Here is a 14084-nt window from a genome sequence, read left to right as displayed (position 1 = left end):
TTCAAAAAAATAAAGTTTGTTGTGAGGATAGGATGGCCGTGCCACTTGCCCATTTCCATTAGACACTTGAAATCACAGGCTGTGCCTTGCTTGAAAACATGAAGTCTCTACATAAAAAAGAAATCTCTACATTTGAGCAATTATTTCACATTTCACACAAAGGTCATTAGGAATTTGACACCTGGGTTCCCAGATGTAGCCTGAAGCTGCAGGCTGATAATGCACTTTGTGCCTGTGTCTTGCCAAAAAATAAAAAAATCAACTGCAAGCTCACAAAAGCACAAAAACAGACATAGTGCCAAGAACAGCATTTCCATCAGAGAACATCACATCTGTAAACATTACAGTTCTAGTAGCTTGCATAGTACATTCATGTTACAAGTAGTAAATTGGTCTTGTGTGTGTTTATATCCAAAAAAATAAACTTAGCGGGTACAGAAAACAAAAAAAAAGCCTTTCAAAAAAATATCAGATGTTGTCATGGATATATTCTTGACCAAGATAAAGATGAAAGCCATTCAACAGAACTGTTTGCAGAAATCCAGCTCCCTTTATGCAAAAAAAATGAGCAGAATTGGTCAAGCCCCTGATTTTGTGTATGACCCTGTGATAGCATCAGGTTAAGAACCAGAGTAGTTGCTGGTTACTCAGAATCTTCATTAAGGCATAATTCAGGACTAATATATACAGTCTTGTACCAGACTGTGGAGGAAGGGAATGAACACTGGCATGAAATTCTACAGCAGATCCTAATTCTAAAATACCTTCAGTTAATCATTAGGCTCATTCTGAACAAAGAATTCTCATTCTACAAAAAAATTTAAAAGAGATCTCGATATCAGTTCAGCCTCAGATAAACACTGCTAATATTTAAAATCCTTTTACACTGGCTATTAGAAGTTCTGTTTTTGCCAGACCTACTATTGAGGTTCCCTACTGAGGAACATAATAATTTGCTGGATGATTACTTTATTGTGCAATTATTCAGAGCTTATTATATACACATCATCTCATCAGATAATGAGAATTGTCCAACAATCTTCATGTCTTCCTGACCCATCCTTAGAAGATGCTAAAGGTATGAGTTAGTTGGATAAGTTTCTGGACCAAAACCAGGGATGGCAATGGTTCAAGCTGATTGCATCCAAAAATTCACAATGGATTCACTGGCTAAGGATAGAGAATCCTCTATTCCTGAGCTTTTCCTTCAGTGTGCTGGGAGGAAAACAGGCTTTATTCTCTTCAATGAGTGAAAGTAGCACTATTTAAGTTGAGGAGGGCAAAATGCTGAATTATCTAAACATGGGAGCAAGGAAGTGTTGCAGCCTCTGCAAATCCAGTGCAAAAGGCAATAGTAGTAGAACAGGGATTTAAGTGCCAGGCCAATTTTTATTTCTGCTATGTATGGATTGCAGTAAATTCCTGGTACATAGTATGCATTAGACAAAAAATAAATACCTCTCCCATCCTGAATTTTGTGAATTTTGCTGCATCATGATAACAAGCACATGCACCTTAGTTAGAAAAAAGGAATCCCAGAATATTTCCAGTGTTACTTGGTTTAACAATACAGCTGGAATAAAGCTCTCTCCACAAGCTCACAGCCTTCTGGGTTCATACATACTCCCCCAACTATTTCTTGTGCCACATTAGAAGGAAAAATGGGATTTAAATCTATTTTTATCTACAAGCTTCTGGAGAGCTAGTATACAGATGTACATTTCTTGTACTTGCATATGTAATCAATATTTTACATTTTCTATTTTTGCTTTAAAATGACAGCTCATAGGAGTAATTGCTAGCTGCTCAGATCAGTAGGGCCCCACTCTGGAAAGCTGGCTGCAGACATTATACAGAAAAGCCCAGTACCTTTACCTTGGGAAAACACCCAACAGAAATGGTGGGGCAGAACTAGCTTCCCACTGGACATTTATAGCAACCAAAGTAACATCAAAATCAGGGGAATGCAGCTTCAAAATCTAAACTGTGAAAGTAGGCTGCACAAAGCCCTCGAAAATGTTTACCTAAAAGTTTGCTCTTTACTCATCTAAAAAAGTAACAGACTAAAGAACACTCTAAGCCTCTGCTGTCTTGATTTAACTTGAAATACAGGGTGAGTAATATTTTATATATTGTTATACACCTGAATGCAGGAGGAACAGCAGACCTGCCACACTGGGTTAATCCAGCCATCCATCTAGCTCAGGATTCTGTCTCCAAGGATGACAGCAGAAGACTCTGTGTAGGCAGGGGACAGCAACTCAGCTGTTATCTCCAGTTTGTTGCCTTTCTACTCCCCAGCACCAGCACTCAGATGTCTGTGAGAACATTTGCTCCCCTTTGGTGTCTGCACATGGACCTGTTGTCCATGGTCATGTTCTACCTGCTCATCTGCCTCCACAACCTCTGACAGCACCAGGGCTGCCAAGTAAGGCAAAGCTCCCATTTGCATGGCAAATGCTTCTCTATAAATATGCAGCTTGCACCATTCTCTAAGAAGATGGGAAGGCTATTTTTGGAAAGAAGACCTGTGAAAATTATTTCCAGTACCCTGAGCACTCCTTTCAAGCACTGGCAGGCAGCAACCAAACACACCTCTTTTTTTCCCATCCAGTTTCCCATCGGGCAGACTGCAGCAAGAAGAGAATGGGAATTACCAGACTGGAACTTGGCCCACATTCCAGCCTAGAGGAAAAGAAACCATTCAACTGAGCCAACTGTTGTTGGGGTTCCCACCTCAGCCCCTTTAGGCTCAGAAAGGGGACACATCTCCTCATCACATGAAGGCCACTCCACTGGTTGCAAAGTTCATCAATCCTTGACCAAATAGATCATCACCATTGCCATTCTCCCCATTGTCAGACAGCTCTTCAACTTCACTTAACTTGATGCATTTCTTTTTTTTCTCATAACTATTGTTTTTTCCAAGTGTTAAATCAGCCCAAAAAGCTGTAGTTAAAACTCAGTGAACAAAAGATGAGGGAACGCTCACACAGAGAAATTTACTGCCTATCAGCCAGCAAGGCTACTTCTGTGAGGATTAACTGTTTCTTGCAGAATGATTCAAAATCTGCTATTTACATGTTTGCAATGACCCAGCTCAGTTTATCTCTGATGGTTCATGGAATAATCATGGGAAGTTATCTAGCCAGCAGATCTGAATGGCACTAACTTCTGCCAGAGGCAGCAATAAGCTGCTGAGAGCACGTGCTTTTCACAGCCTAATATCTCTTTCTAAATGCAAGCAGAGCTGTCTCAATGATGAGTACATTTGAAAAGAGGTATCAAAATCGTTCTGATGGGCCACACAGATGAATTCAGAAGGAATTGCTAAGGCACAATGGGGAAAATAGTGTCCATCTCTCTTCAATTGCCAGAGTGCCCCTGCCTCTTCAGAAGGTGAGTGTCAGGGAAAACACTCATCTTGGGGCTTGGCATTTTCTGTCACTCTGGACACCTGATGACACCTGCCACAAAAGCCAAATACTTGAGTTTGTGCTTATCTGTCAATTGCTCCAATTCATACAGAAAAAAAAAAAAAACCACCCCGACAAAACCACAACCTTCAGCACACTGTTTTCTCCACCTACCCCATCACCTTTTCCAGCAGTCTGTATCTATTACTCCTTTTTCCTTTGGTTGCACTCTCAACATTTGTTGACAGTGCAAGTGGTACCCAGGCACTGAGACAGAGAACACTGGTGGGTTGGGTATAATTGTGTTTTGTTTTGTTGGTTTTTTTTTACAAAGCCCTAAATCTATGTATTTGGGAAAGGCAAAGAAAGAGAGATTATACTATTCACCCTTGACATTCTGCCAGATAACTTCAATCCTGTAAAATGCCCCCTAATGACCTGAATATAATACCATGGTGTGACAGTGTCATTTACAGACTGCAGGGTTCTTCCATTGGCAGCACAGTCTGCAGGCTTAATATGTGATGTGCAGGATTATACTGCCACTAAAATATTACTTAGTGCTGCTGAAATTTCAAATGACTTTTGGGAGCTAAATCATTATTCAGCTCTGCCTGTGCAGAGATACAATCCCCTGGTTGTTTTAATAACAGCAATTTTTAAACTAAAAGGTTGGTACTGTCTCTTTGAGGCTTGCTCAGACAGAGAAGTGGCCTCTTAACTGTCAAGCAAATTAATGCTGCAACGCATGGATGTTTGTGACCAAGAAAATAATTCCAGAAAAAAATGGGCTGAGATTAAGAGAGCACGTAGTGATGTGGCTGATGAATCATTTTATTATTTCACAATAAAAGGAGAGAGTAGTCAGGTTTGCTCTACACAGGGACTCATGTGACCACCCCCACATTCCTCTGCAGAGAGGAGATTGCTTAATATTGGAGGGGACACATTCCTGATGAAGTAATAACAACTGTTGGGAACTGATGAAACCAAAATATGCCAGCTGAGGATGTGGCTTTCACATCATTCTGAGCTCTAGTTTCCAAAAGCTCAAGAAATAAACTTGAGTTTGGGTTTCTTCTTCCTACAGAATTGCTACTATGGGGTATGTTGTACCTTTAACTATAGAACACTAAGATGGGCAGATCCCTGACAATCCAGCACAATAATCAGTGTACAAACTAATTTGCTAAGATATGAAGCAAGGCAAGATAAAACCAGAGGATGGGCTGGTCATAAAGGCAAGTTTCTCCCCTCTGAAATTTTGCCCATTTTTAAACTTTTGTTCACGTTAATTTCTCTTTCCCTGCTAAAACACCAGGCTGCTCTCTCCTCCTATGAAGTTCCTTAAGTCTGGGAAACATTCCCAAGAAATATTGTTAAAAAATAAAATAAAATAAAATAAAATAAAACCAGTGGTAACTGAGGAACAAGATGGTGCCAAATCCAGGGGCTGAAAGCAACTTGCAGTAGCAGAGAGCCTCCATTTGGAAGAACCAGTCCAGATTTCTCCTTAAAACTGCTGCCTACTTCCTCATTCATTAATATTGCCCTTGTTTACACTTGCAGCCAGGCCAAAGCTTTGTCCCCTCCCTCTGAATATAATTTCCTGCTTTTGACAGACACGTTCAAGTGGGAGATGTGTGGATGTCTCCATGGCACAGTGCAGGCAGAGGCAAACCTCCTTTGGCCACCAGCCAAGGCAGCTGTAAAGGAGCCAGCTCCAAACTGGAAGCTGTGTAAGCACAATTAGCCCAGCAGTAAGCCTGATCCAACACAGCCTGCCAAGAGACTGAGCTTATTAGCTCCAGCTAACAGTGCTAAGGATGGATATGGGGCTTCTGGTTTGGTGGCCAGCTGGAGATGAGCTCCTGTCTGCCCACGGGATGTGGTGTAGGTCCAGCTTCTCTCAGGGTGCACCTCTCTCCTGTAAGAAGTAATATTTCACCTCTATGTGCACTCCCCAAATGCTCTGGCTGCAAAGCAACTGGACCTGAGGACAGAAAGGTGATGGAGGGAAAAGAGTGTCCAGTGAGAACTTCAGAGGCAGCATGAGGAAAAAAAAAGAAAAAAAGGAGAAGGAAAAGAGGGGGAAAAGAGGGGGAAAAGAGAGGGAAAAGAGGGGGAAAAGAGGGGGAAAAGAGGGGGGAAGAGGGGGGAAGAGGGGGGAAGAGGGGGGAGAGAGGGGGGAAAGAGGGGGGAAAGAGGGGGAAAAGGGAGGGCAAAGGGAGGGCAAAGGGAGGGAAAAGGGAGGAAAAAGGAAGAAAAAAGGGAAGAAAAAGGGAGGGAAAAGGCAGGGAAAAGGCAGGGAAAAGGGAGGGAAAAGGCAGGGAAAAGGGAGGGAAAAGGGAGGGAAAAAGGAAGAAAAAGGGAAGAAAAAGAAGAGAAAAGAAAAAAAGAAAGAAAAGAAAAAAGGGAAAAAAAAGAAAGAAAAAAATTAAAAAAAAAAAAAAAGCAAAAAAAAACCCCAAACATCTAGCAGGTGTTGGGCACACAGGTACGAGAAATGCCAAAGATTTGGGGGAAGAGCAGGGAAAAGTCCTTCAAGACTCTACAAACTGCTGGAGAGCACTCCATCTGCTATCAGGTCCAAGGCAATAATGACCAAAAAAAAAAACCCACTTTGGTGGACAGATGTTATCTGGACTTTCTGCACCTTCCTGTCTCAGCAACCAGAGAGAAACTGCTCCATTTGGAGGACATTTGAAGAGTCCAGGGAAGGAAATATCTGTTACCAAACTGGGACCTGAGAAAACAGCAATCCTCTGATGCAGTAGTTGATATGAAAGGAGCAGTGATCCTTGGGGTTGGTGTCAGTTTGCAAGAGAAATTTCCAGAAACTTAGGTAGATTCAGAGCAAAATGAGACAGAAATCAAAGGGTAGCAATGAAAATCATCATGGGGAAAAAAAAAACAACCCAGTATGTTGTAAGAAGAGCACTTGAAGAGGCTGGGAATGTTTACATTTGAAAGGATAGTAATAAAACTGTCCTTGCTAAACTACATTAAACAGAAAGCAGCCCAGAGGAGCTGGTGAGCTCCTGCCCACCCAGGAAGAGAGCACAGGAGCCAGAGGGAAACCCATGGAACAAGAACCTCAGTCACAAGTCACAAAAGGAAACACCTTATTCAACCAGCCCATGGCTGTGGCAAAGATTTTGTGTCTTTGAAAGGTGGTGCTCATGCTTGTTTTCTTCTTCCTCCCACTCTATTTGTAAAGCAGTATTTTTAGTTTCCAGCTGTTTGATTAGATCCAATTGTTTGATTAGATTTTTAGACCCAGTTGTTTGAGGTGTAGGACACAGATAGGAGCAGAGCTGCAGACACATCCCTCCAAATGCTCACATCCTGCAGCTGCATCAGGGTTATTCCCACTTTTGAAATTTTAGATTAGTGTCTATGTGAAGGTTTTTTTCCACAGTCTGTTAGCTCCAAATCTCTTCTCTGAAAAGCCTTAGTTTGATCTGGGGCAGGAGAACACAACTACTTGGAATACTTGGCCCTGCTGATCAGCTGGGGCTCTACCTGCTGGCACATCACCCTCTGGAAATTCAGGCAGATCTCAGCCACACATTTCTTCAGGATTTCAAGGCAGTGCTTGAATCACTGATATGTGCTTCAAAGGAATTTTTTTTCCTCCCTTTTCACTGTCCTTTCATAAAGTTACAAAAAGATGAATAAATCAACCCAGATTAATCGTACCAGGTTAAGAGATGGACTTAGCCACAGACAAGAGAAATACAGAGAGCTGAGATTACACTTGCATTGTTCTTTTGTCTTGAGGAGGAAATAAATTTCCCTCTCTTTTCCCACTTGAAGGCCTGAAAAAGAAAGCTGTGCTATCAGGAATATCAAGGCCTAATAAAGTGTGTGAAAAAAAACACAGTTGTAGTGAAACAATTGTTGTATTGAAAATATTCTTCAATATGAAAACTATTTTAAAATCCACACCAGTATTGTTATTGCTGGTTAATTTAACCTGATTTAAAATTTATCAGCCATTTAAGAACACATATATAACACCTAATCATTAACTATTAATAGCCTCAATTCTGAAACAAAATACATACCTAATATATCCAAACTATGTCTAACATGTACAATAAACATAAGCTATACAGGTCAAATTAACACAATCCCTTTCCTTACATATGTTTTCAGTGAAAAGATACCAAGTCCTGGCTTCTAAAGCAGCTGATCTAAAATATCCCAGAACAAAGTGTTTCTAATAGTTGGAATAAATCACTGAAAAAAAAGATTAAGGAGAAAAGAGAAGATATTTGCAAGTTAGTTACAAATAGAGATCACCATAAAACAGGTTTGGTACAGGATACAGCAGCCTGATTCTATTTGCTTTCCTTTCAAAGCAATATTTACTTTTAAAAATAATCAGAAGAAAAGAATTCAGAAGCCAGCTGCCAAAAGAAGTACCTCAGCCTAAAAGGCCTCTCTGCACACTCAGCATGTGTACCCTGCTTTTTGTGTAGGCAAAATAAAACCACACTGCCAGTATCAATTCATCCAGATTGAGAATCTTTCATTAAAAATACAATTTCTTTTCGTTGGTTTTCACTGTGCAGAAGTGACATCTTTCCCAACCACTGTCAAAGACAATTAAGAACAAGGAGCTTTTGAGAAAAAGTTTAAACCATTGGCCTGCCTAAATAAAATGTCCTGAAAATGGCTTGGGAAGTCTTAGATGGGGGTGTAGCCATATGGCATGAAAATCAATATTCAGATATACAGATTGCCAGTGCAAAATTAATTGTAAAAAATCTTTGCACATTCTCACAAAGGCACAGAAGGTAAAATCCAGTGTAAAGAACAAAATAAGCTAAAGAACAAGAGAAAACAATGAAAATTGAAAGAAATTTCACTCTCTACAACTCCCTGAAAGGAGGTTGGAGCCAGGGGGGGGTTGGGCTCTTTTCCCAGGCAACTCTCAGCAAGACAAGAGGGCACAAGAGGTCTCATGTTGTGCCAGGGGAGGTTTAGGTTGGACATTAGAAAGAATTTCTTTACAGAGAGGGTGATCAGCCATTGGAATGGGCTGCCCAGGGAAGGGGTGGATTCTCCATCCCTGGAGATATTTCAAAAGAGCCTGGATGTGGCACTCAGTGCCATGGGCTGGGAACTGCAGCGGGAGTGGATCAAGGGTTGGACTTGATGATCTCTGAGGTCCCTTCCAACCCAGCCAATTCTATGATTCTGTGATTCTATGAATATCTCCTAAAAAATCAAAGTTTGAGTAAATTATTTCAACTGCCTAAGGAGAAGTGGATTTTTGTCCCTTTTTCACCTAAAACTTAAGGCACTTGAACCTTTTACTGAAAAGCACAGCACTGGAATCAATTCAAGAAAGAAGTTACCAACATTTTACTCAGTTACACTGCACAAGATTTCTTGTGTGTATCTTCCCATTTCTCCATGCTCACTTGAAGAAAAGCCCAAATACAAGCAGACAATGCTCAGCTTAAAACACAGTTTGCTTTTGCATCCTGGCTTTTACAAAGGATAAATCCAGACTCTCTAGTGTTTATAATTTAAGTTCTTCATGGAACCACTGTTATTTTCCCCACGTACAGCTCAAGACTACTTCTTTGGTCCACAGTGCCAACTGCTCTAGCTACAAATCAGTGGGTATCAACATTCTGGACTAGACCAGTCCAAAAAACTTTGTCCAGTTACCATAGGATGTGTTTTAAGTCACAGGACCCAAGAGTTTTCTACCAACAACCACACAGATAAGCAGGGGGGAAAAAAGGGCTCTCCATTCCATAACCCCCAGTCCAATCCTGACATGTCCAGGGGAAGAGTACCCAGAAAAGTGGGAGCATTACCAGTTCATCTGGCTACCTTCAGACTTGATTTGAAATTACAGAAATGGAAACAGAAGTAGTGGCTCAGACATCAGTGGCCAGAGCAGCAATTGCCAAACCATCTCTGCCTCTCTGCCTACCCCTATAGCACGGGAGCACTTCCAAAATGATCACTACAATAACCTCACCTGGTTTTTCCTGTCTTCTTTTAGATGGGAAGGTGCTCATGTTTTCTTACATCTATTTCTGTCAATAAAGCTGGTTTGGGGGACAATTTCCCTTCCTCAAACCTCCATCCAGCCTTTTCTGCTGCTGCTGTGTGTCTTACTTTATTAAAGCAAATGATGCTACACATCCACACCAGGGGAACATAATTAAAACAGTAGTCACACTCAAGATGGGCTTCAAAAAGTTTGGGATAGGGGAGGATGAATGAGAAAGGAGCCCTGAGCATGCACAGAAGCCAAGCTCTTGCACAATTCCAGATCTACTCCTCCTGGCATGACCAGCTCAGGGCCTCAATCTGGGAAAAAGCCAAATGCTTCATGCTTTAAAGCTCTAAGACAGGCTGTGCCACCTTTGTGGAACTTCTGATGTGATTTATACTCTGACTCAGCAACAAACCCATATTGATAAGGTTATAAATCTTCCCCCTTTTGTTCTGCCCTGATGGAAGCCACGGCCACCTTGCTGGGGGGATTTTTCACAGAGGCAAAGCTGGAAAAAGCAGTTCCTGCCTCAAACCACTTGTTACCAGCTCACCTTGCCCTGCCCTTTCCACACTTCTCCCTGGTACTGTCAGGACAGCTTTAAGGTCTTGTGCAGCCAATGGAGTTGCTTAAACTCAAAACAGTCCATTCATGCCCCCTCCCTTCCCATTTTTGCAGGGTAATTTCTAAAATGGATCAGTTCTTGTTCAACAGGCAGCTCAGCTCTGCTGGAAGGAAAGAAAAGGAGGAGAAGATGAATCTCTGCCATCCCAGGGTTGTCAGAGGGACAGCAGGATCTCTTTCAGCCCAATTCCCCACTAAGAAATCACCAAACCCATGAGAGGACACAAAGGTCCTAACACAAAGTCCTCCCCACTCTAACTTTGAGCTGGTGCTTGCAAAATCTCCAAAAGAGCATCTGCAATTCCTAGAGATAGAAGGAAGAGGTTTGCATCATCTTAACCCTCACATCCCAGGAGCCAGAACTAATTCTGGGCTTATCTGATTTGACTTGGGGATTCCAGGAGCAGCAGGGCTGAGGAAATGGGTCTTTGCTGTAACCTCCTTTGAGTGCTCATCTTTTGTTTGCATTGCCCTGGCTTGCAAGATGACAGCTCTCAAGTCACATTACTGAATGCCACTCACAGGGACACAGGCCCAAAGTGAACCATTAAGAACATCTAAATAGCAGAGTTAGGCTTAATATGTGGGTTGCCAGGTATGACACCAAGAAAGAAATAATTCTAGATGAAATTCTAGTTAAAAAACTGCCAAATCTCTTACCTCTTTAAAAAATATTATCATAAAATTTATAATATTTATTGGGCTGATCAAACAAAACCCCTTCTGAATAAAAATAATAAAAAACCCAGCAACCTAAAACCACACTTAAAATGTAATATAATCAGGCTGCCAAAAAAAAACAACAAAAAAAAAAAACCAAAAACGTGGAGGGGGAAAATACTAATTTAAACCAAGCAAACAAACAAACAAAAACCCCCCCAACTCTCCAAAGCCCCCTGGTTCTTTCTGTGTTTAGGAAGCCTCCGGAAATACCATGGCAAACATTCCAGCTCTACAGCACTGAGGCCACGGGACCTGAAGGCACAGCAAAGAACTTCTTTCCCGAGACACAGAACAGAAAAGGGATTTTTATTTTATTTTTTACACAAGGATTCAAGCTTAGGGAAATCCCCATGAAAAATTCAGAAGTACTGTTTCAAAACTGAGTGGGTTTTGGTGGGCACTTTCTTAATTTTTATTATTTGCCACATTTCTATGCCTGCACTTACTGTTTTTAGAGTAAGAGACCAATATCTTAGACATGTTTAGGGAACTTAAAGCACAATATACTCTTTAAGGAATCAAGAAAAACTATTTGCAATGTCCTGTAAATCTCTTAATAGTTACAACCAATACAGCTGCAAGAAATTACAGCCTAGGTAAGACCTCTCCTTCTCATAGTTTTCCAGAGTCCTTTCAGTTAGAGCTATTAGTGAAATGATTTATGCACATGAGCCTTTCTAAACATTATGAAAAACAACTCAAAATGTGAACTGGAGTCATGAGCTTTCATTTTTACAGATAAATCATGTGGATTACTTGGAAGTAGTTGTTTGAGATGTAGGGAGTAGGGATCAATAATAAAGTAATAGTTGAGGATCAGTAGAAATTTGTGTTTTGCTTTAAAACAAAAAAGGAGAAAGCAGCACCACAGGAAACTGAAGACAGTCCTGGGGTACAAAAGCTCAGCAAATGCCAGGCACACACCACTAATTTGCTTTAGTAGCCATGTCAGAAATGCTTCCAAGTATCAGAGGTAAAAGAGGGCTGGCATTTCTGCTGGAAGCAAGTTTTTCACTTTAGTCTTCCCTCTCCCCTCTCTTTCAGCCTATTAATATTAGTTTTACACATTTTTCTCCCATACAGCTCTTGAAAAGGTTGAGTTTTTCAAGGCTGTGAGCAGACAGAAATGTTCATCAAGAAATGCCTTCGGGTCAACTGTCTGTAGCTCATCAAAGTGCAGGACTGAAAACATGGATGAGAGGGAGGAGGATCATATCCATACAGTACAGCAGATTAAAATAAAATAAAATAAAATAAAAGCTATGTTGTGATGAACCTTAGCTTTCCCCTTTTGGAAATGGGGTTCAGATATCTTCCATGCATCCTCAGTGGTGACAGACACAAGGGTACTGATTCCTTCCCTCCCCTAATTTCAGCTGCATTCCAAACAACTACAAACACACAAGTGTTTCTTTAATACTTTTTTCTTATGTAAGGAAATGCCAGGGGCACGTGAAGAGGAGCAAAAGTGGAGACAGCCCACATTAGAGTGCAAGGAAAGGCAGCTGCTCCACAGAAAAATTAAGATACAGACCAAGTTCTTGAGAAGCTCTGAACTACGCTGGTAATATGGCAAAGATGAGATAACCTATTGCTTTCTGAAGTGCTTAAAACATCTGAGAAAACCCAAAACAAAAGCAGAAACAGAACAAATTTGCAAAGATTTATTTCCTTTAAGAGTGGGAGGCAACAGAGACCCTGGAGTGCCCACTCTTTTTCATCCAACAGCTGGACATGAGCTATTGAACACGCTACTGAAACTACTGCTCATTTTTATTCAGAGGTTTTTACTTTGTTTATTATAAATACACATTTATTGACAGCAAGTGGAACATATTATTGCTCTGTTTTATAGCTTGAATGGTTCATGCAAAGAGTAATTTGTTTGTACTCTGTATCAGGATCAATACTGTACCAGGGATAGCCCCAGGAATGTTTATGCTGAGGGCTTTGCTTGCAGTGTTTTGTTGTTGCAATCAATTGACCAAACAGGACTGCTTCTTAAAACAACAAATAAACTTTGATAGTGAGCAGATCAGCCATTAAAGCATAAAATAAAATGCAGTGTCTGGAAAAAGACTGGAGGGCCACAAGTGATGGTCCATAAAGCTTTCCTACCTGAATATTTCCCACTGGCCTTTCTTCCTCTCAGTAGCAGGGGGCTGTTTCCTCGACACCCTCACGCAACAAGATCCATTTTCCTGCAATAAAAATACAAATACATCACATTTCCATTCTCCTGCCTAAATGGCAGCATTTGAAGAAGCTCACTGAGCAGACCTGAAATGAATGAAGATCATTGGGCTGTCCCAAGACCAAGTCTGGAGGACAGATGTGATGCTGGGTTGGGGTTTCAGCCCAGTGCTGCCACTCCCCAGGCTTTTAGAACTCACTCCAGCAGTTTAAGTCTTACAGGTTTTCTTGCCTGTCATGATGAGATGAGGAAAAGATATTAAGAAATCTTTTGAGGTTTACATTAGAATTTCCCAAGACAAATAGCAATTGCTTTTCCATTGAAAGTCACGCTGAAGTCTCCTTTATCCTTTTTAAAAAGGGTACTTGCTAACTCTTGTGAGAAGTGCCATGAAAAAAAAGTAAACCAAGCCCCAAACTCTGCTTAAGCAAATATGCAAAAATACCTCAAACCCACTGTCCTGTCTGTAGCAACACAAAGCAAGATTATGGACTATGTTGGCAAAGCACTGCAACTTCCAGGAAAGGCTTTTTTAATAATAAAGCCTGCAAAGGGAGAGCAGGGAATGTTTCTGGGCTGTGTGTATTCTCTTACATGCTGTTTCAGCAGGCAGACAAGGTCTCCTTACAACCTTACACGACACTTGTTCTCAGCAAGTATTGAGGAAAGGAATAAGATGACTGCTTTTTGCTTCTCGTGTGACTAAACTGCAAATAACTGGCATGGGAAATGTTTTTCCCATCAAATGTCATAGAATCATAGAAATGGCTGGGTTGGAAGGGACCTCAGAGATCATCAAGTCCAACCCTTGATCCTCTCCCACTGCAGTTCCCAGCCCATGGCACTGAGTGCCACATCCAGGCTCTTTTGAAATATCTCCAGGGATGGAGAATCCACCCCTTCCCTGGGCAGCCCATTCCAATGTCTGATCACCCTCTCAGTAAAGAAATTCTTTCTAATGTCCAACCTAAACCTCCCCTGGCACAACTTGAGACCTCTTGTGCCCTCTTGTCTTGCTGAGAGTTGCCTGGGAAAAGAGCCCAACCCCCCCCTGGCTCCAACCTCCTTTCAGGGAGTTGTAGAGAGTGATGAGGTCTCC

The 14084-nt window shown here is 41.3% G+C and overlaps 1 protein-coding gene across 9 annotated transcripts in view; it reads right to left on the bottom strand.

Annotated features, from left to right (window-relative positions):
* Positions 1-14084, bottom strand: part of ZMIZ1 (zinc finger MIZ-type containing 1) — a 332043-nt gene that overhangs the window by 199114 nt on the left and 118845 nt on the right. For all 9 annotated transcript variants that reach the window (XM_071748298.1, XM_071748301.1, XM_071748299.1 and 6 more), the window contains one exon: positions 12910-12992. The gene's annotated coding sequence lies outside the window, so the exon portion shown is untranslated. The remainder of the gene's footprint in view (positions 1-12909; positions 12993-14084) is intronic.

This window comes from Heliangelus exortis, chromosome 7 (genome assembly GCF_036169615.1).
Source record: "Heliangelus exortis chromosome 7, bHelExo1.hap1, whole genome shotgun sequence".
In the NCBI taxonomy this organism is placed as follows: Eukaryota; Metazoa; Chordata; class Aves; order Apodiformes; family Trochilidae; genus Heliangelus; species Heliangelus exortis.
Note: the sequence above shows the minus strand (reverse complement) of the source record. Positions and strands in the feature narration are given on the sequence as shown.